The following is a 23,460-nucleotide window of genomic DNA, read 5'->3' as shown; positions in this document are numbered from 1 at the left end:
CAAGGTGCACTTTTGAAGAAAAATTGGACTTGATGTGGCTAAGGACAACTAAGACTTTTGCCGGCTGACTTGATTAATAGCGGAAATAGATTTGTTGAGGGCACTTTCAAAGCAGTAGCGGAACAATTAGCTTGCACAGGCAGGCAGGAGCAAACAAAAGACGTCTACACGGTCAACATCTCGTTAATACGTATAGTAATTAACATTTTTATATGAATGGAATTAACTGAAAGCAATTATACAGCCGCAGTTATTTAAAAGACATTAGTAATTTAAAAGACTTATTTTAATGATCGATTGTTGAAATTAACAACAGTTCAATATATAACTCAGGTGGTACTTTATGAATTCGTCCTGGGACCAGTACTGTCCATTTTGTGACTTGAGGGACTATTACGAGGTAACTTAAATACACAGTGGAGGCCAATTTCTAAAACTCAGTGCCAAGTTGCCGACCATTCCGACGAGTGATACAGGATTTTGATATTTCTGTCACTTTTCATTTCTTTATTATGCTTAAAGGAGAAGTCAAGCCAAAAATTCTCTTTGTAATAATCCCCCAAGGCTGTGTGCTGAGCCCCTTGGTGAATTTCCTCTCCACCCATGATATCAAGGTCATCTCAGACTTTACCTTCATAATTATCATTGACACAATTGTGCTATGTCTAATCTCTAATTTATTTTTTGTATTGTGTTTGAGGTAGCAAATATATTTATTATAGCCATATTCACATTTGTGTTATATTTTCGTGAGCTACCTGTCAATGCGTGTTTTCTTCGCAGCGGTCCACAGCGTGAGCGTTGCGGGCGTGTTTGCGTCTACGAGCTGTCAGGCAAAATTGCTGCATTTAAGCTGCGATATGTCACACCTGATTATGGGTACGTGTTTGCGTCTTTTGCTCCCGTGCGTCGCAGATGCGTGTATCGAGACAGGCGAGTCATCAGCGGAGGTCGGATGGCTGGTGACAGCGCCGCGACCTCCGATGACGCCCTCCATTTTGTCAAGCGACGGCTCGAGCAGATTACCTCGGGCGCCATCTTCTTACTCTGTATGCTAATGAAAAAGGAGAGAGAGAGTGAGACGTAATGAGAAATGAGTGGCAGATAAAAGAAATGACTGGGGAAAAAATAAGGGCGAAAAAAGGGACAAGGCAGGAAATGGAGAAAAAGGACCATAAATGAAGGCTGTGTGTGTTTGATGGAGTCATTGAAAGACTTAAAAGGGGGAAGAAGAAAAAACACGAGGGCAAACGTGTCACCCATGTGGAGAGAATAAAAACAAATACAGTGAGGATGAAACTGAAAAGGAACAAAAGCAGACTAATGAAGGTCACGTGCTGCCATATTGGGCCTCCCTGGGATAGAATTTTAGGGCGAAAGGTAAATGAGGCAGCTGCAACAAGATGAATATGATTGTGTGTGTGTCAGACAGTAATGAATTCAAGGTGCAAGATAATAAAAAAAAAGAGGACATTGAGACTAGTTGAATTTCAAACGGGGACACCCTTGCCTCTTTTTACTTGTGTTGTCCTTGTGGCCAGGTGCCCAAGCATTTGCGCGCGTGCATGACTTTGAACCCAAGTAGCAGGTCGGCGACATAATTGTAATCTATTATGCGCAAAGTAACTCAGCTGTCCCAAAATGTCATTAGCTAAAAAGCAAATTTCATTATTGCTCTAATAAGGAGCGTGAAGACTCTTTGATGTATTCTACCAACACCTCCTGCAGCCCACTTTTTTTTTTCTTTCTTCGGTCGACTCACTCATTATTCCCTCGACTCCCTCTCTTCCTGCATCTGCATCCTGGTTCTCAGCGGCCTAGCCTTTCAAGGTTAAAGTAAATGGCCAATGCCTGTGTTCAAAAAGTGAGAGTCAATTCAGGAGATGACGGTGACTCACCTTCAGTATACATTATGCTCCGCCCGCCCCCTCCCTCCCTTCAAACCTTTTATGGGTGTTGGGAGTCGATGGCTAATCAGCTAGCATCAGGCTTAGCCCTCATTTCCCCTTCACACGGGCCCCATTAGGGAGCTGGCTTTCTGGAGCAGGCCGATAAGGACAATATGCTTGGCTTCCACATACACCCCAAATCTTCTACGACCCTTTCGTTTGCTCATTCAGCTCATTTCTCAGCTTTCCCTCGCTAAGCATCCACGCTCTCCTCCCCGTGCGAGCCTCACCTTTCACTTTTATTTCTCATCATATTTTCCCCAAAGTCAAATTACAACCCCCATACTATCAGTGACTGAGGAAATGTGGAGAAAAATTCCCGGAAAAATCAGAAAATACCAAAAAGTCAGTTATTAATTGCTCTGGCATTTTTAAAAAGCATATTCTAGGGGGGCAGTGCCCCTGCAGGCCCCCCTCTAGCTTCACCAGTGGGTACGTCTGTTTTCCTTTTGCCTCAGATTACCTGGAAATGTTCATGATGACAATTCCATATGCCTGAACAAGAGTGTTGTAAGGTGAACATTAGCTCCTGCTCCACAGGTTTAGTGGAAAACTCTCCAATCATTTGGATCCTGGACCCTAAAATAACATTTGTGATGTGCTGTGATACTGACGGTAGTGTTTTGCTTATTTAACTACTGAAGGACCACACATACGGTGCTAAGAGTAGTCCACGCGCTCACTTGATGAAATTAGGTTAAGAAGGATCCAGTTCTGTGCTTGCGTTTTTTTGTGTGATAAAAGCACACAGTGTGGAAATTAGTATGTGTGCAAAAAGTGTGTTATTCATGTGCATGTGTGTGTGTGTGTGTGCGAGAGAGAGGCTGACTAATCCCTCTGCAGAGCAGAAACGAGTTAAAAACACATCAAAGGGAAGCTTAACCTCGATGAAACCTCACCGGGTTTTCAAGAACAACAAATGATCATTCTCCTCATTGTTTCCAGGGGGACTCTTTTCACCACTGCGTCGCTGACACACCCCTTGGTGCTGGGAGATTTTTTTTTTTATTTTAAAGCCAGTGGTTTTAATGACATTGCCATTTCTGTGCTTGTTTGGTCATATGTTTGTGTAAAAGTATAACTGTGCTTGCACTTAAAAGAGGACTATGTTCTTCTTTTTTTTTTCTTTAACTGTGACATGGCAAATGAGGGAAAACCAAGCTAACAAGGACAAAGTTCTGCTTGAAATCATTAAAATGCTGGAAATGATAACTGGCTATACAAGTTGCACAGAAGCAATGAAGAATAAAAAGGGGTTTGGAAGACAGGTGTGTGTGTGTGGGGGTGTGCATTTGTGTGTGTGTGGGGGGCTAGTGAGATGAGGACACAGTTTGTGGTCTGGGGCTTGCTTTCACCTACACTACCTCATTATCACAGAATAAAAAGTTCAGGTTTGTGCATGTTTCTTTTTCTTGTCATGGCTTGCCTAGACGTTACACACATCGCACAAGCACACATGCACACACAGGATAAGAGACATGGGGGAAAAATAAATAAATAAATAAACAGGTTAAATGTTCCATTAATCTTATTCCAAAAAGTCATTCTGCATTCTGTTAATATTAGTTTAGCAGTTTGTACATTGAGAGAAGTGCAAGATGACTTTCATTTGAATCTACGTGATTTTTTTTTTTTTAGCTATTCAAACCCATGTCCAGGAATCGGAAAAAGCAAACAAGACATTTCTATTCAGGGTATGAAAGTAAATCTAAAAGAGGCACCCAATGGTAATGGCACGGCTACGAAGCGCTTACATGGAGGCAGCAGATTGCGCAACGTGGTGATTACAGGGCGCACAGCCGCAGTGACCGCACGCAGTAGATGCAGGACACATGGAGCTTGGCTGCCCTACCATCGACAAGTGTGTCGCTAGTCCACATCTTCTACAGAGTGTGCTGGACAATTATCAGTACGAAAATGAACCCCTTATTTAGTATAATTGGAAAAAGAAGATTGAAATCAGTGTCAAAAATAGATTTAGGTACAAGAAGTAATCTCTGATTAAAATGTGTTGCATTTTAAAGCATTTAAAGTAAATCAGTACGGAATTTTAATCTATAATAAATGGGTGAAACTAATCTTTTTTAGATTTAGGGGAATCCCATGGTCCAGCAGTTCTGGAGAACCCTGCCTGTCTTCCTTCCTTTAGGCGATAAGCACCCTGAGACTTGACTTTGACCTGCAGGACATTAACCTCATACTGAGCATGCTCCCCGGTGAGGAGCTGGGGGTCAAAAAGTCATGACAGGTCAAAGTGTTCTGCAGCTTTTATTTGGTCGGCTCCCTCCCCAGTCTGAGTTCTCCCAGGGAACAAAGGGGAGGGGCCCTCGCCTGTATAGTAGCTTCATCCAAAGCTTGGGATTCACCTGGTCTAGCGAGCTTCACTCCAAAGGACTCACCTTGGGTTTTAGATGCCCTCAATGCCCCTTGTCGCTTGTTTCAGGTTGGGAGGAGGAGGAGGAGCGAGGTGGAAGGGATGAACGACGGGAGATGGTGAGGAGGTGGGAGGATGAGGGCGGTGGTACTCTACTTGTGTGCACATGCTCCTCTCTTCCTCCAGCTGCCTACGCAAGTGCTTGTTCTCCTCGCTCAGAGCGTTTAACTGGAGAAGGAGAGAGAAGAGAGACTGTGAAACAAAAAAAGACTTCAACAAAGTCCATCACAACATTTTTTTCAAAGAACAACTTGTGGGATGCTTCATCCTCACTAATAAATCCAATCAACCAAATCAAAAGATGTAATTGAAAGTTACCGATAAAAATCAATCTTCACAAGTCAGCAACAGCATGGTGATGAACTTGCCGGCATCCCATTATGTGTTTAATTGCCGTTTCACACTTGCCTTCATGCATGTGGAAAAAGAAATGGAAAATTGCACGGGTATGCGTGTGTGTCTGTGTGTGTGTGATATGGGGGTACTTGCGAGATATTACACTTCTGTAAATTTCAACATAAAAATGACCCATTTGAGCAATCACGAGCAGACCACAAAACATATACATACAACAACAACAACGAATGCTTTTGTGTCACAACTGATTGCCAGCCCTACAAAAAAATAAATAAAACAAGAACAGCTAAATTGAGACTTGGACCATTTATGTGCATGAGTTTGTAATGCAAATGCAAACATTTCCATTTGTTGTAAGAGCGAGGTAATTACATTGCTAAAGTGGCAGTCCAAAAGTTGGAACATGGCAGATAAAAGGGTGAAAGCAATTTGAAATAATGTATTTTTAGCAGTGAGGGAAAGTAAAATAAGAAATTAAAGGAGGGGAGAGACAAAGAGACGTGCCGGATAATGACAGCTGCATACATCATCATGTGTGTGTCTGTGTCCCAATTTTAGTCCGCACACACACACACACACACCTACACGCACACACACAAATGGCATGCACTAATCTGATGACTACACATTAACAGGGTTTTAGGCTTAACCCTTGAGGAGCCAATGACACGATGCGTCAAAACCAACCAAAGGCGCTTAAGGAGTATTTAGTCGCTCTGACAGGAAAACATCCAATCAAATCTGGGCATGAAAAAAAAAAGAGGGTGACACTTGTAATTGGCTGTATATTTTAATTTGCCTTACGCCTAATTACAAGAGTTGCTGAGGTGGTGGAATTAAAAAAAAATAAAAATAAAAAAATCCCCGCTTGTCACTTCAACCCTTACAAAAATGTGTGAACTCACTCATTTGTGTTGGGATGAAAAGGTTTGTGTGTGTGAAAGGAGTGTGTTTGCACTTCCATTCAACTATTAAAACGCGGATTAGAAAACATTGCGAAAACACGGAAAATAACCGCCGACTGTCAAAAAGAAAATTCTCTGTGAAATTGTTTTGCATGGCACTCATTTGTAGTGTTTGCTTTGGAACATCTGTCGAAATCTTTTTTTTTTTCCTCATATGAAACTGAAATGAAAATGATTTTCCTTAGACTCACATAACATCAAATTGACTTGTATACAAAGAGTTGGATGCCTGGAGTTCCTGTAATGTCACAATCGGTCTGATGAAAATAATACTCGTCTCACACTGAGTTTGCTCAATGTTCCCTTTTCATGTTTGCTGCGATGATTAGTTTAGCTGGCTAACTTCAGAAATTGCTTGAATTTGTGTTGGATGTCTCGGATGCTTATAGTTGAGATTGCGGAGTAAACACAAAGTTTTGGGCTCGCGACTACTTTTGATTTGTCCTCCTTTGGTGATTTGTTGATTCTTGTGAAGTTCACCACTGTGGAATAAAAAGATCTGCTCTTTCCTCAGAATATTCCTGCTCCCCTTCCTCCTCCTCCTCCTACATTGTTTTATCACAGCAGGCCATCTCGCTACGCTGTCATGGGGAGATCAGCACAGCAGTATTGATACACAGCGCTATCTCACGTTCATCAAAGGGAAATCATTTACCGGTGGAAAGAGACGTCATAGCTTTGCTCTCATTTTTCCACCACCTCTTTGCACAGTTTACACCACACCCTTTGACATCACCTTTTATCATCGGAAGAGGAAATGGCTGTCTTTTTTTTTTTTTTTTTAAAGTTGGCCCCAAGTCTTTTTTTTTTTTTCCCCTTGTCTAACAGCAGGAGGGCTGCGGTATTTTTGTGCATTCTGTTTGCGAATATGTGGGTGTGGCGCACTCACTTGTTGATTTAGCAGAGTGATGGCGTCCATGTTGCCCTGCAGTCTGGTCTGCATGTCAGCCAGTCTGCCAAGATTCAGGGCCATGCAAGTCTCCTTATCTAAGCTGGAAGTAAAAGTGACATTAGAACATATTCAAACCATATTTTCCAATTGATTGTTACTTTCTAAACATTTAATAACATGAATCTCTTTCCACCTCAGGCTGTCAACAAATAAGTTAACACAAAGTCCCTATAACTCAACATTTACAATTAAAACATGCCCCTCCATTCCCCTTTCTCGTTAAAGTCAGCGAATGGATGTTCCAATCCATCCATTAAAAAAAGGAAAAAGTCAAACATAGTAAAAGTACACTTTGAGCAAAATATTAAATGAAGTGCGCATGTATTGTGCTTATATTCATCATAGGTTTACAAAACCATTACTTATCTCAGTGAAACGTATCAGAGTATAGCCTACACCAGCACATTTGTAGATGTTCATACATTATTAAAATGGTCTTTAAAACAATCATTAACCTATTTATAAAGTAGTATAAAAGTAGTTCATACATCTTTTATAAGTGTAGCCTTTTTTTTTGTCTAACGCAGTAAAGACAAACTTTTAACCGTGTACATTTGCAAAGCGCGTTCAATCAAACATTCTCCAAATCTGGGGCAAGAAAAGAATCGGCTGTGTATGATCGTCATTATAAGCACGTTCATAAGACCTTATTACCGAACTCAAAGATGGGTGAGCAAATGGTTTCCAGAAATCATTAAATCGTACCACAGCGTTACCGAGAGCAAAACGAGCGCAACCGCAGACATGCGGGAGAACATTAACACTACAAGAAGCCATTTAAGATTTTAACTGTTTATTAAAAAGCTTTTTGGGGGGAGACGACAAACAAATGTGAAAGTCTGCTATTTTCAGAACTGCGCCCCAACTAAGAAAGGCCTATTAAATTAACGACAGTGGATAATGGCGCTCTGTACGGGCTGAAGAGTGCGCTGCCCCCGCTTCGTGCTCCTTCTTTCATGCCTCAGTGAACCTGTCCAGTTAGCACTGAGAGTGGGAAAAAAAAAAAATCCTCTAAATACTTTATTGAAGACTTCTCAGGTCATTAAAGTACCACTGTACCTCCCCTATGTTAATGTACTGGTAAAGGACCAAGATGGGAAATTCTTTGATGCGAGGATGCGAAAACGGACTCTTTTTGCTTCACTTGATAAGAGGCGCAAGCTCATTGAAATGCTAATAAAGGACATTGTTGTTCCATCAAGTTGGCAAATATAAACCAGAGAAAACTTAAACCAGTAATGTTAAAAGAAGGCTTCTTCTACAATAATATTTTCGCGTGTTTATTGATTGATGAATTCATTTAATAATGGTGTTGGCTAGATGAAAGGGGACTAGTTTGAGTTAACTTAAAAACAAGATGACATACATTAAAGCTCCCCTGGTAAACAAGCAAATAACATTTATGGACCAATGGTGCATCTAAAAATAGCAACAAACTAATTGTTATACGAGGAGAAATGTTTATAATATTTTGTTGAGCTTGTTTCGGCATGTAGAAACTGTAAATGGACCTTGTAGTCAGAATATTATTTATTTATCCATCTCCGCCTTTTGACAGAATGCAATTTGAATCACTCTCCATTAAGCAACAAACTAATTTAGCCTGGCAAATGCAAATAGTTTTGAAAGACGAAACCACATTTTCTGCAAATGACATTCATAAAATGGAAAATAATTGCAACTGACCCTTCCAGATCTTTTAATTTCACACCATAATTATCGCACAGCCAACAGCCATGGGCGGAATGGCGCACATTTACTTTCATCTATTAAATTGCCTCTCCAAAATGCAGTATGTCATCCATTGGTTTGACTGTGCAGATGTGCCAACACAAAATAAGCATGTGATACAAAGGCCTTCCTTCCCAGATGCTAACGTGGTGCTGAACAGATGATGAGCCGGAGCCAGAGCAGAGACAACGGCTTGAGATTTATGTAGCCATGCTTGGCCAAACGCCTGTGTAAACATCTGCTCCTGCGTTTAAACGCAAATATGGATGTGTGTAATTAGCTGCTTAACCCAATCAGTGTGTATATAATTACAGTCATTAGTGTCGACGCCTAGCTACCATATTCTCTAAACTAGGCAATAAACTCTCCAACGCAGGAGCCCCCACCCCCTCCCTCCCCTCCCAATCTCCCTTGCATCTTTCTTATTTACTGCTCTCACACGGCTGTATATTTTATGCAAGGCTTGACTCTCCCTTATCTCCCGCTCTGTTCGTCTGCCACATCGCTTCTCTGTTTACACAAATCCTCCGCTGTGATCACAGAGTGCTCTTAATTGGAAGCACATCGTTAGCAGGGCGCGCATGATGAGCGCTTCCCCCTGATGGCTTGTGTCACAGCCACTGAGCCAGTGGTCCCAGCAGCAAATAATCAACAGCTTCGCCTTCCATCATCGCCTGCATATCAATTTGCAACTCGGCTTTTCTCTCGCTCTCTCTTTTTAGTTACCCTAAAGTGACATGAGAAAATGCCCAATGTGCTAAAGGATTTAATAATTGATCCTTTGATTAAAAGCTACATAATTGATGCAGGTGAAACCTGGAATTTACTTTACAGCTAAAAAAGAGATTAACAAATGTGAATACAAATACTGAATGAGTTCAAATGTAATGGAAAGAAAAGCCGTAAAAATGACTAAGTGATCAAATGTTTATCGCACAAGTGACCCCTGAGAGGTTAAAGTTGCTTCTCGTACATCACCTATACTGATAACCTGGCAACCCATTTCTTGAAAATTAAAAGTCACGTATGTAATTATGCAAAGGTTGGATCGTCATTTCAAGCACCGTTAAAATGTTCACAAATACCTTTCCAACAGGGGTCTCATTTATTAATTGAAATCTTGATCCAAAATTACACTTCCTCACCCGTGAGGAAAATGCCACAGGTGAAATGAAGTCACGGTGCCAGAGCCGCTTGAAAGCACAGGCCATGTAATCATCATACATTGCTTTATTAAAGGCCCTTCTAATGAAAAAAATGTCACATTTCGCTGATTGCTGTCAGTGATAGAGACACTGTGATGTCCCCCTTTGCCACCAGTAATAAAAATTAGAATGCATATGGCTGCCATGCAAATAACATGACATACCGAATCTGTCGCCTTATAGATTTTCCTCCATATGGCATTTGGGCTGGATGTGTGTGTCAACGACAGCAATGGGGGGGTTATGATAATGAAATGAAATAAATTGAGATTCATCCTAACAAAGGATGAGACGACACTATAGAAGTTTTCATTCACTGATTTTCTTTTATCTCTTTCCATGTTATTATATTCGTTCAATCAAACCCCTCTCAACCCTACATCTCTATATGAACTGCCTCCTCTTTTGCTCTTCTCTCTCGCGCGCGCGTTCGCAATTATGAGCCAAAGACAAAGAAAAGCGATTCATCTTCCTGTCGCGGCCTCTTAATGATATCATTAAAATGACTGACAGCTTTGAATAGCGCAGAGAACTTACCCCAGTCAAAACAAATCTGATCCGTTTTGGAAACACGTCTTGGTGGTTCATTAAGAGGATGGGGAGGGGGGTGGGGCTGCTGTTGTGGGTGTGGAAGGGATGCTAGGGTGGGGGGCATTGTTAATGAGGGAGACCTTAAGGGCTTGTACTGGGGGTACTGGGGAGTTGTGCTTCAGGCAGGTGCCCCCACAAACACACGCTACTTCTCACTTCTACGCTGCTCCCTCCCATCTGTGCCACATTCATTCTCATTGCCTTAATGAACATAATAAATATATCTCCCAGCCATTGATGAATGCTATTTGACAGCCGACGGGGGTGGCAAGTAGAAGAGGATGGGCCCTTGATTGGAGTGTAATCATTGTTAAAGGCCCAGCATGAATCACATATTCAGATTGGAGAAGCGGCACCACGCGCACACACAGGTGGCAAAGCCCACGGGGTGTTTCATTCACAGCCTGGCACTCCTGCTGTTATTGTCATCAGCGACATTGTCAGCCCAGGATGCTGTGTTACACAAGCAGACATGGTGGTGGTGGGAAATGTGCAGGTTGAGAATGGGTGGGTGGGTGGCCGGCCGGCCGGCACAAATGCGTGTCAAAAGGGACAACGAGCGGCAAACTTTGGAATAAGCCATTAGCAAAAGAAATGATCTGTTCATGTTTTGGCAGCTCAACCCAGAGGGTAGCGCGACTGCAAGTGGGAATCAGCAAAAATGAAGATGAAGACAAAACATTCTTTGTCTTATTTTTATTTTGACCTTATCACAATGGAACCTTTTTGAATGCTGATGATATTTTGCTCTGATCTTGGGTGATTTAGAGACAAATATTAGCCAATTGCATGGGCCCTAAGACTGCTCACGCAATGGACTACTACATCTTGTTTTAATTTATTCATCACTATATTAAAATGGCATGTTTACCATTCCAGACCATAGCATAGTGAAATAAGGTGAACTGTACCAATTGATGTAAGAATAGATTGCTGACTTACATGTTTTTATCTCGAAGTTCACACAGGTCCTTGAGTTGGGCCTGCAAAAGAAAATAAATCATATTTTTTGGAATGTTTTTCTTTCAAACTATCCATCATCCTTGCTGCTCTATTGTCTTACCTTGATGCTTGCCATCTCTTTCTCCTGCCCTGCCACCACTTCTTTCAGTCGCTTCACCTCTGCCTTCAGTGTGTCATTAGCCTCCTGAAGATGTCTGACAATCCAAAGGGAAATGCAGACACTCGGTTCAAGCAGACGATACACACTCAGGCTGACAGACGCTATTAGCATCAAAAGACGATCGTTACACGTGGCGGAGGAACATCGCACAGACGCACAAACACAACATGGTCTGTGACAGTTAAATGCTAGGTTTGCAGCATCATTCATTACTAAATCATGCGGCTATTGATAGGAACTGTACTATCGCGACAAAGGAAAGTGGAAATAATCAAACATTTTTCATTTTTCAACTAAAGACTGAGAAAAGAGCTTATATTACATTGAGTGTTTTGTATATCACGAGAAAACGACAGGATGGTTGGAGCTCAGGGAGCGGGGCTTGACAGTACCTTGAGTCTGACTCCACTACTTTTATCTCTTAAAAGACAAATATGTCACACCATGTATGTGTTTAGCACATGCACAAACCCACATTTGAATGCACAAATTTGCCAATCAGTGGCATACACAGAATTATACATAGAAGGTGTGCTGAGATGTAAGTTTGAGCGTGAACTGGTCTCTAGCCAATTGCAAGGCATAGATAGACAAATAACTACTCACAATCACAGCTATTGACAATTTAGAGCTATTCACGGAATGTTAATGGAATGTGCGAGGAAGTAGCGAAAACCCACAAAAGCATGCGGAGAAAATACACAAAAATACAATTGCAGAGATTTGACTGACTGTGCTGTCCGTCACAATGATCTATCTCAAAGTTAAAATTTAGAGTGAATAGAAATTCAAGGTCAGTAAAAACTCACATTTTGTCTTCTGTGACGTTCAGCAGAACTTGGCTTTGAGTTTTCATCCGCTGTGCAATGCTTTTGCTAGATGATCTGGAAGAAAAAAGTACAATAATGTGCATTAATGCAGACACATAAAGCAGAAAGCTTGCAAAACAACTATATAGTGTAATTGCATGATATTTTCATACATTTGCTCAGTGATCCATCGTTTGAGATTAGTCACGACGAGCTGGCTCTCATAGCGAAGCTTGTCGTTGTCTGAACATAATGCGGCCAACTTGGACTGGAGCGTGTCCACCTGCAATAAAAAGAAAGAACGACAAAAACGCTTTATTGTCCCTGTAGGGGATTTTTACCTCCCTCAAGAGCTTAATGTTGCAGATTGCATGGGAGTCAGTTATACTGTTGTTTAAATGCCAACAACATAAAATGCATAAAAAAAAAAAGCAGAAAGTGATGATAGATGTGTTTGCTCAAAACAAGGCAATGCGGAGAAAGATTCAGAGATTGGGTAATAGTGACAAATGACACATTTGCTGGCCCACACATAAACAGCAGGATAAGGTATTAAGCGGCGCTTAAGGAGGGAAGACGGCGGGCGGATGGTGTTTGGGGTTGACAGGGATGGGATAGCAAAACTGCTGACTTTCTCATTCTTATCACTCAAGACCTTTTAGGTGCCTAAACTGCAGGGACACATTGCTATTATCGCCCTGGAAACACCTTGATATCCAACACGTTCTACCCACAAAACCCTGCAAACATGAAAAGAACATGATTTAAACAGCTTTTCAGTTCAATAAAATAAAATCATGCCAATAACAGAAAAAAAAGTTATGTCCCATGTGACTGCATATGTATTTTGGGCATCACATAAAAGAAATACATTATGGAAAGTTACTTGCAATCTTGATTTTTGCCAGAATATTTAAGAGCCATACTTCAATCATAAAATAACACTATGTCAACAATTAAATCAATATTGCACAAACATAAATAATCTGGTATGTTATCCATTTTTGTTTTTAATATAAAACAAACTACCTTTAAATTATTTTTGATTGCCAATCAAAACAGTACAAAATCTACATGGATTTCCAAAAGCCACTCGGTGTATGTTTAGTGACAAAAGTAGCTCATTTAAATTCATACTTTGTTAGAAGTTTACAAAAACACACTCGAAACAATAAAACACCAATATCCACACCGCCACACAAACATAGGTGTGCACGGCCACACACATTCACTTTGCACAAGCAAGCAAAACGTTGTACCGTGCCATAATGACAGTAATTACTTTAGTCTCACATTAACACCTCCCTCCTGACTGTCTGACGAAGTCGGCCGAGGCTGGGATGTAAATCGCAGCGCCAGTTTGATGTTGTGATTAGGACTAAATTACACCCCATCACTCTGTTTTCACCATTGTCAAGTGAGGCGCTGAGATGATGCGCAATTGTGTGTGCGGAAAGAAGGAGGGAGAGGTAAAAAGGGGGCAAAAGGAGGTGCGATTGCAGGCGGGGGCGGCTGGCTGGGTGGGTGGGTGTAAGGACGCAAATCTGCTTAACATTTAGATTGGTTTTGTTGCACAAATATTTTAGCAGATGATAGGGGCTAAAAGGGGCACCAAAATGCATCGGGACACTTTTACAAGTAAATCTAGTGATGCCGATGCTGCTACTGGTTTTTTTATGCTTAGAAAAATGGAAGATTTGGACTCTACAGTCATCTTTTTAAATATGCACAGCCTTTTATTGGAAAATAAATGGATTTCTTTTTGTGGGTTCAAAACAATCTTTTACTTGACTTGGCATGATTAGAGTTACAAAGTGGAACACACCAATAGTGGAAGAATTTAGAAAGCAAACCATTTTGGGGAGAACATTGATCAATACACATCTAATACAAGTATCAATATCTCACCAATTAATTGAAGAGATTATTTCATCCAATATATGCTAATGTAAATGGACATACTGATACCTTCAAATAAGGCCTGTTAGCCCATCCCTAATCAGGACTATGGTAAACTGAGGACCACCTGAACATTTTCTGGGTCAAACCAGAACATTCAACACAATATTGAAGATGTTCAAGCTTTCTATCATAAAAAAAAAACCTGAGCAAACAAAAGAAGTTTCCAATATGGAATAGAGGACACATGTAAAAAGCCATATTCGTCCGGTGGTTGCAATCATCAGAGACGAACACGAGCCATTAGTCTTTTCAACTCATTGCTCATCAGAGCACATCCTTTCATCAAATTAATGATCACATTTATTGTTAAACACATTTTTATAAAACATTCATTCATTCTGTCTAATTAAAAGACCCAACAGGCCTGACATCACTTAGATATGCATGCTTATCACTCACAGGGTTTGAATTAAAGATCTGTGTGTGCGTGTGTGTGCACATGTGTGTGTGTTTGCACACTTTATATGTGCATAGGATGGCGAGCAGAGAATGAGGCTTCCAAAGCAGGTCTTCCCACTCAAGGCTTAATGGTGATAATCATGTCATGACCCAACATTAAGTCTGCGAGTGCGTGTATTTGTGTGTGTCCTACTCTCACTAATGGCGACGATGATGACATGTTCTCCATTAGACTAGTCAGTGGACCACAGCAGATCTAGCATATTAATGATGCTGATGATGGCTTCTTTAATTATGGTCGTCTGCCGCCGCTGTATGGCCCCGCTCCTTTTCCCAGTCCTTTCATCACACACTCCCCCTATGCGCCTTTTCGACTTGTTTATCGGCCGGCCGCCATTACTGAGGCTCCCTGTCGACTTGAGTCCCGCCTGCTGGGATGCAACTTCACCAGGGTTCGGGAGAAGTTTGTCCCACACAAATATTTAATTGGAAAACAGCTGACGTTTTTTATATACATGAACTTCAATGTTTAGGTATGATTTAACTCAATAATACGCTTTGTTTATAGCTTTATGGAAAGATGTATGCTGACTACATAGAAATAGAGTTCTTTCATTCTTGGCTCATTTGACATTGATAAATTTTCATGACAGCCTGTCAGACTCAAAAGTAGTCTGAAGTTGTTTTCTTTTCATTTTTTTCCTTTCAATCTTTATGGATAAAAAAGAAAAATTTGAGCATCTCGTTTAGGTGATGCCTTTTATCATTGGTGATAAGATGACAGGGAAAAAAATTCAATTAAAACATTAAAGTTTGTGAACACAGTGTGTATTTCTGGTCAGAGGTTGGAAAATGATGTTTAATGAAGAGTTTGTGAATGAGAATATGATTAATCAAGGTTAACCGTTTTTCCTTCCAATTCAAAGGCAAGAGGAGCTTTTTGATTAGTATTCCAAAAAGCACTTAGCGGCTGAATGTGATATAATTAGGCTTTTATAAGCAACACAATAAAAATGGCTCATTTGATTCATTAAAGTCAGGGTTAAAATCCCATGAAATTTGGGACTTTTGAATGTTCTGAAAAAATATGTGACATTACATGAGATGTTAGCAAGACCTCAAGTGTGTATTTTATTTTTTTTTTGTTCCCGTGATGCTACTACAAAAGCTGCCAATGATAGCAAGGACAAAAAATGGAAATCATCTAAGTTTAATTATGTGATGTAGCATTAATTAATGTTACATTATCACAACAATTTAAAAATCACTGTTGCATGGCAGTCCGAGTTGTTGCGGACAGAGGGCAACATTTATAGTCAAAGCCAACAACAGCCACCTAAAGCTATTAAAAAGTAAGCTTAACTACTGGGTGAAAGTGTGAAAAGATTGAAAGGGGAAGGCTATTCTAAAGTTTTGGACTTGTGAAAGTGAAGGCACAAACTCCATTACCCAGTAGTCAACCACACAAAAACAGTCAATTGGAGCACAGCTTCGTGTGCATATTGCAAATACGCTCGGCTGCTCTTTTTTTCTTAATCATTGCGCTTTTTCCCTGTCGCTTCCCCAGTGCGATTAAACATCTAATTGTAGAGACATCAATGTCAATGACTTCAAAGATTTTTTTTTTTTGAGGAAGGGAGTAAATTCATGTTTATCAACTTTTTGCCATCTGAAATCGTTTTGGTCAATTCTCATTACGACTTCCCGCAACCCTAGAAAGTTTAGGTGGCTGCACTAATGACATGTTTGTGTGTCTAATTGAGGAGCGAAAATGCGACTGCTAATGTGTTTAAAGCAGGAGGCACACAACATACCTCATGTTTACATGATTCATATTTAAAACGGAACCATGCGGAGGGGTAGCACCCTGTGTTTGTGTACATTTTGAGAATTGCACGCTGATGAGCCAACATCATGCAAATCATTGCCCTTATGTTCGATGTGAGACTGGCTAAAAACACAAAGCTCATACATGCAGATTTGTACACGTGCAAGCAAAATCTGTGGTTTAAAAAAATAAAAAAGTAAACAAAGCTTCTGAGAAAATGTATTCAAAGAAAGGAGCACTGCACTTGTGAAAGACAGGAAGTTTGAATCAGTGCAGAGTAGAAAGAAAGCCCAAGACTATCAAGGTATTTTGGAGTTAAAAGTGCCGCTAAATGTCAGAAAGCCGAGTTTGCACAAAAAAACGATCGTCAACAGGCCTTCTTGAGTCTTTCCTGTGATTTGAATTCTGTGGAAGGAGCTGAAACATCAAGTCTGAAGAAGGCACCCTTCAAACTTGAGACCTCTCCTCACGAGAAGCAATGGCACAATTACTGGATTGCAGTCATATATTAATAAATTGTGCCAAAAAAAGCAATGTCTGAATTTTGTCAGTTTCTTTCATTTTGTTTATCACAATGGTACGAAGAATTTGTGTACTTCATATTCACACAAACACACACAGACATATGGAGAGAGCTATGTGAAGTTCAGCTACTGTGCACCGAGGCAATTTGTAATATAGATTTCCTCTATAAGCCACTGTAGTGTACCATTTACTATTTCAAACCCTTTGATTTTATTTATTTTTTTTCCCACCGGCGGACATTTCATCTTCTCAAAGTCAATAAAAGAGATTGGAAGTCTAATGAAGGAGTCATATTCACAACACCCATCACGACGGTGTTTAAACACTGTTTTTCCAAATGCACATTCGGCAAAAAAGCTCACCTGCCGCTGAGATGATGAAAGGCAGAGTGGATGCATACGGGGAGATAAAGGGGACTGTGTTTGAGTGCAGGTGCGGCCATCAAATACAAAAATACATAAAGCACAATCTTTACACACTCACACAAGTAATTCACCTTTACAAGTAGAAGCCTTAAAAATCAAGAAGTATGAGATTGATTAAACTCGCCAGAGCAATGGTTGTCGAAACAGCAAAAACTAATTTTATGTATCTTTTATTCCTTGACATTCTTTGACGTGCACTATCAACTAATTGGATACAGTGGTTCAACATTAAATAATCATTGTCTATGAGAAGACAAGGTGTAAGCCAACTTATATAAATTGCATTATTCTAAAGGGCAGAGTTATAAAAAAAGGTGAGCGCAAAAGACAGAAAAAGGATAGATATGGAACCAAATGTAAAGTCCAAATCCAAGACAGCAGCTTAAGACAGAATTTAAAGTTTGTCAAATCTAAATGAACATGGCTTCAGTCTTTGCCCTTAATGATCTATTCTGCCTTTGTACAACGCCAGCTCAGCTTTGACAACTGCTCTCCCTCTAAGATTGTTCCCGCTTACAGTCAGAACATTAGGGAATATTACACCCAGAATTAACTCTCCAAATCACCTGGCACGCACCCCTCCCTTCTTTGGACAAGATAATCCGGGCTCTAGCGCTGGATATATGCCACTAATCATCAAAAAGGTAGAAAACCAGAGAGGAAGGATTGAAAGTGAGGTGAGGGAGACCTTGAGTCAAAAGGTGAGGAAGGACTCAAAAATAAAACACAGCCAAGGAAACATTACATCCATTTGATTTTCAATGAGTGCCATACATTAGTTTTGTATTTGATGCCTTCATGGGTGTGCATAAGTTTATTTTTTCTTACCTGGGCTTGTGAATCCCTTTTCGCTACGTCAGCCTTCCTCTTGAGTTCTGCAACCTCCAATTCCAGTCTCTGAGCCATGACACTACACATAGCCAAAACAAACGCACACAATCAGAATATGTTAAATAGATGAATGCTAATACAAATTTGAAGACAATTTGTAATTTTAGTATTGAGACATGAAGTCGATGCACAATTAGTCTTGGCGGGCCACGTAAAATAATTTGGTGGGCCGTATCTGGCCTCCGGGCCTTGAGTTTGACACCTTAATGTAGTTTTTGACATTGTGGGTTCCGTTTATTGTGTGAATGGTTGTCTGTCTCTATATAGTACATGCAACTGACTGGTGACCAGTCCGCTGATAGGTAAAGCACATATCGAAGGACTTATTTATTTTCTCCCAAATGCATTAACTTTTACAGAAGTATACGTTGATGACACCATGAAGTTGGAGTAAATTGGGTAAAATGTCTGTGTTTGTGTGTGTACTTGCATGTGTGGCAGTCGAGCTAAGAGAATGTGATGGGGATCAATACCAAAGGGTCCATTCCTGCCACACTACTGTGCGTCCACTGTCTGTATGCGAGTCAGTTAGTGTGTACGTGTGTGTGTGTGTGTGTTTGCCAGCTATCCGGGCTACAGCAGGATCAATACAACAAATGATTACCATTTCCACTAACCTCCCTCCGCAGCCTGGCTGCGGCCGATCAGTGGGCCTCCACACCACCCATCCCAACACAAATGCATACACACCAAAATAAAGCATCCAAAGCCTTAAACAACAAGATTGTAAGGAATTATGTGTTTCCGAGCATAAACAGCTTTAGGATAGTGATGTGAAGTTACTTTGTTATGGATTTTTCTGTAAAAATAAAACAGCAAAAGAGTCGGGAAGACCGTGTTAAAGCTACAACGATAAACCTGTACGATTTGATTTACATGATAGAACAGTTTTGTTTTTATTCACTTAAACTTGAAAATCTAAAAAGTAGTGAAGTGGAAAATGGACTCGTATACTCATTTGCCAAATTCAACAAAATCCAATAGAAGAGCACATCAAAAATTCTCCCTTTGGAAAGTAATGCTTGGCATTGTCATCGAGGTATTAAATCGAATAATTCAATAGGTTTGGTGGTGGTGTCAAACTATTTTTTCTTTCTGCTCATGAACGGAAAAAAAATCAGAATAATGAGATTTTGATTCACAGTATGTTTCCACGCAACATGTTTGTGAGTGATTAGTAGCATAATGCAGCGGTAAAAGCAACAACAGAACAGCCAAAACAAAAAAGGAAAGCGTACGGCTGATAGATTGGTCCATGGAGAAAACGTATGACAGGAAGAAAAGAGTCAAAGCGAGAAAGGAAAGGAGACGGAGGCATCCCATGGAGAAAGGAGGGGATTTCCCACTGCACAGATGGAAGCCATTAGCATGGTGTTGTTGCTTTAAAAATGAAGGAAAAAAACAACTTTCATGTCTTTGCACTTATTAGATAATATCGAGTTAAGCGTAAACAGCGGCGCTCTCCAAATGTAATATGCCGACGCAGCGATTGTTTCACCGTGCGCCACCTAAAATTGCTTGGAACTTCATAACGTCTAATCATTCACAATGAAAACCTAGAAAGGTTCCACGTTGACTTTTAAATTGTCGATTGACTATAAAAAAAAGAAAAAAAAAAGTTCCACAAGCTTCTCTTACACTCTTGTTGCAGCGAGGTCATGTGGAAGCCAAAGCCACAACCACAACGACACACACATCTATACTCATACACACACGCAATTCATATTTTGCTGATGTCATCGCCACAGCTCTTAGCGGCGCGTCGGGGTCAACTAGGGGCCTCACCTCTGAACTTTGAACTCTGTGCACTCACATCTGTGCAGCCAGTGTGTCTCATTATGCAGGTTACATTCAAATGTTACTTGCATGATGAGATTTCATTTTATTATTTTTGTATATTGGACAATTTTATTTAGTTAAGTCTCTGCACTGTTTAGCACTCGAACTGCCTACTGTGTGTTGCCCACAATGCACTTTTAAATGAACAAGCATGCACAGTGGGATGAATGGGAAAGGAAAAGAAGTTTCTCGTGCCTACCGTGCTTTGTTTCCTGCTTGCTCTTCCTCATTCAGACAGGCCACCATGCGTTTTGCCTCTTCTGAACGGGCTGTCAACGCCTCCACTGAGCAGGAATAAAGCAAGATGAGGCATTAAAAGACGGTACAATTCCAAAGAATTCAGAACATAATTAATAAAAAAAAAAATAATATAGTCTATATACATACATAATATATACATATATATCTACACAAACACACATACATATATATCCTTTTTGAACGAAACAAAAGGCGGCATCTCCTGCTTTGTCAATAGATGGCACTCTTTACCCTGACCACACTATTAGCACTCACACACTGCAGCGCTTCAATCATGTTCCTTTTCCAGCTCCATCTTCCGTCTACATGCAATAAAACCCCATTGTCCCACACTTAGTGGTGCAGCACACTGAGTGGCTGCATAATAAACCACCGGTCAGCTTCTTTGATTTGCTTGCCTTTGCCTCGCAAGACCTTTTCAGCTGTGGCTAAAATTTTCATCCTTTACCCCCTCTTATTTTTTGTGCTGTTTTGTGAGTCAATGTTGCCTCATAGGTTTTTAAAACCTTTTCACTAAATTCAGTATTCACTGAACACAACATAAACTGTCAGCCGTCAGTGGCCAAGGCTGCTGAATATTGAGGAGAAGTGAGCGCTTTATATGCAGAGGTGTGTGTGTGTGCGTGCCGAATATTTACAGGCCGGACCTTGACTTTGTGAAAATGAATGTGTATTAGAGTATGTGGAACAGAGCAGTTGATGTGATGCTTTTAGTGCCGGCGCTATGTTGCCATAAGCAAACAGACTTGATTTAAGACCTCAAACCACATAGCAAGAGAGGTGGAAAAATCTACATTTAATAAAATATGTTTAATTTATGATTTGGAAGATTTGAAACCATCAAAATTGGATTCCTGGAGAAAATGAAGCATCGCGAATAAATATTTAATAGTTAATGCTTCACAAATACGACTAATGTGTGCATGTGTGCTTTGCTGATATTTCAGCCCAAGGTGAACGTTTGCTTTGAGTCTCAATAATCAATAAAGCAGAGAAGTGAGAGTTTGAGATCGAGGTTGGAGCTTTACCTCAGCGAAAAGCACTATGAGGTTGTGGACGGAGCAATCGGCAGCAAAGACTGGTCCAAACATTTATCGTGGACGTAGATATGAGATACGGCAAGATATGGCAACGTTGTGTATGGTGGTTGTTTGACCTTCAATGACCTTTTTGTGATGTCACCCATCCATTTTCTATACTCGACAGAAGGAGGCTTTTCCAGCGGACATTGTGCAAAAACCAGACTACACTAGGGAACATATACATGCACGTATTCATCTCTGTAGGTTCTACTGTACATACTGAAAAAAAGTACTTAACTTTTGGTAACACGATCAAAATTTTATTTTCTATTTCTTCATTTTTTTCTCAAAAATATTCAAATTATATGTTAGTTTAACACTTAAAGCATGCACAATGATTTAATAATAATAATAATAACTGCACTTCGTCTACTAAGAATTCACAAAGCATTTTGGACTCCACAACACTTGGGTACCTGGAACACTCGTCCATAATCTAAGATTTCCAATCTTTTATGAGCTGCTTTTAGTGTATTCATGTAACGTTCTGACATAAAACCCCCAATCTAAGATCTTGGCTCTCCTTACACTCTCACTTTCTTGACCCTGTATTACTGGCTTCACATTTTCCAAGTATGACATTAGTCTAAAAGATACGGCTCTCCTCATTCCTTCTGCGTGAGCTTCAAAGGCCGTCATGCAGCATCACAGATCCACGGTCAGATTACCAAGCACTCGGAGCTAACCTTTAACATGACAGGGATGAAAACCCAGCCGACCTCGAGTCAGTGTTTGGGCAGGGCCGGGCCTTCATAAAAGATTCAAAAGGCTTCATAGGAGCTTCCTTTGGCTTTGTTGCGGGATTCGTAGTGGGCTAAGGTGCTCCCGCGAGACGACCCAAAGCTTCCCCAGACTCTTTCGCTATGTTTCAGAAGTTTCACGGACTTGCAACACTGCTTTCGGGTAGAAGCCAATAGGTGTCTTTGCGCACGCTGTTCAACACACAAATACACCACGCTGGCTCTCAAAGACAAATAACACACACATATATAGGATCGCAAAACTCCCACAAGCATCCGCCCCAACAAACTCCCCTCTTGCTCTCTCCTCTCCGCTTTATTTACAATCCTCTGGCAGCGGTACAAGGGCCCGGGGCTATAACACACGGCACCTAATGCTCAAACTGCCAGGTAATCTCATGTCTGACATCCCCCTTTGATAGAAACTGATCAATAGACTCTTGTAAAGGAGTCATTTTCTCTGATGTTTCTACCAACCACTTCTCTCTATCTCGCTCTTTTCCCATCTCTCTGTGACCCCCCCCTCCCTTTTTTCTCAATTTTATTAGCTATACATTTATAATTCATATTTCTGCAAGGCTCTGGCACAAAAAGGGGGTGGCCTCTTTGTGTAATAAAGAACAACGGCGGTGAAGCGATGGGGAGAAATTCCAGTATTTGCTGCCGGTTCCGGTGAACAACGGTTTTGGGGATCGATAGAACGTGAAATGGGATTATCGCTAGTAATAGAGGTGAATTGAAGGAGAGAGGCCTGCGCACTTGTGTGCCCAGGGATCGGGATCATAAAGAAGAAAACACGCATACAAATATATGCTGTCACATGCACTGTGGAGTCATTCCGTCATCTTTTGTCATGCGTAGAAAAAAGTCAAAGTGTGGGGGGGACAAAAAATGTTGGTTAATGTTGTTATCAAAAACTAAATAACATCCAGTCTAAAGGTTTTATCGGCAGGCTCTGGACTACATTTAACTGATGAGCTCTGATTAGCTCAAGTGAGTTCTGACTTGAATTGCTCTAATCAAGCAAGAAAACTAAGTTCTGATAACAGTTCAATGAAGTTATTCAGGGTCTCATGTTCATAAAAGGCTCTTTTGTTCACTGCAGTACATTCTGCATCTGACTCTTAAGCCAGTCTATTCACACCAGGTAAACAATGCCCTGTGTTTTGTTCCAATACATATTTATTCTTCTAAGTCATTACAAAGGCGCCCTATATTGCTAGATTGTGTCTGCGGAGGATAAAGGCAGCATAATATGCGGTTTTGTGTTGAGCGAAGAGTCGGGGCCGTGCGTTTTGATCACAGACAAAGGCCAAGCCACACAGCGTTGTCTTTCTGTCTCGATCTTGTTAATGAGCAGTGTTCAGCTAGCGAGCCCGCTGCCACAGACAG

At 40.7% G+C, this 23,460-nt stretch overlaps 1 pseudogene across 1 annotated transcript in view; it reads right to left on the bottom strand.

Moving 5' to 3' along the window:
* LOC148380671 (uncharacterized) overlaps positions 1-23,460 on the bottom strand; it is a 104,386-nt pseudogene that overhangs the window by 28,892 nt on the left and 52,034 nt on the right. The window contains exons 18-25 of the transcript XR_015854584.1: positions 20,185-20,269; positions 18,084-18,165; positions 12,290-12,399; positions 12,117-12,191; positions 11,248-11,341; positions 11,127-11,167; positions 6,595-6,697; positions 4,349-4,551 (exon numbers count right to left, since the gene is read on the bottom strand). The product of XR_015854584.1 is annotated as an uncharacterized LOC148380671 (transcript). The remainder of the gene's footprint in view (positions 1-4,348; positions 4,552-6,594; positions 6,698-11,126; positions 11,168-11,247; positions 11,342-12,116; positions 12,192-12,289; positions 12,400-18,083; positions 18,166-20,184; positions 20,270-23,460) is intronic.

This window comes from Syngnathus floridae, chromosome 20 (assembly GCF_059516105.1).
Source record: "Syngnathus floridae isolate MCC-2025c chromosome 20, RoL_Sflo_1.0, whole genome shotgun sequence".
Lineage (NCBI taxonomy): Eukaryota > Metazoa > Chordata > Actinopteri > Syngnathiformes > Syngnathidae > Syngnathus > Syngnathus floridae.
Note: the sequence above shows the minus strand (reverse complement) of the source record. Positions and strands in the feature narration are given on the sequence as shown.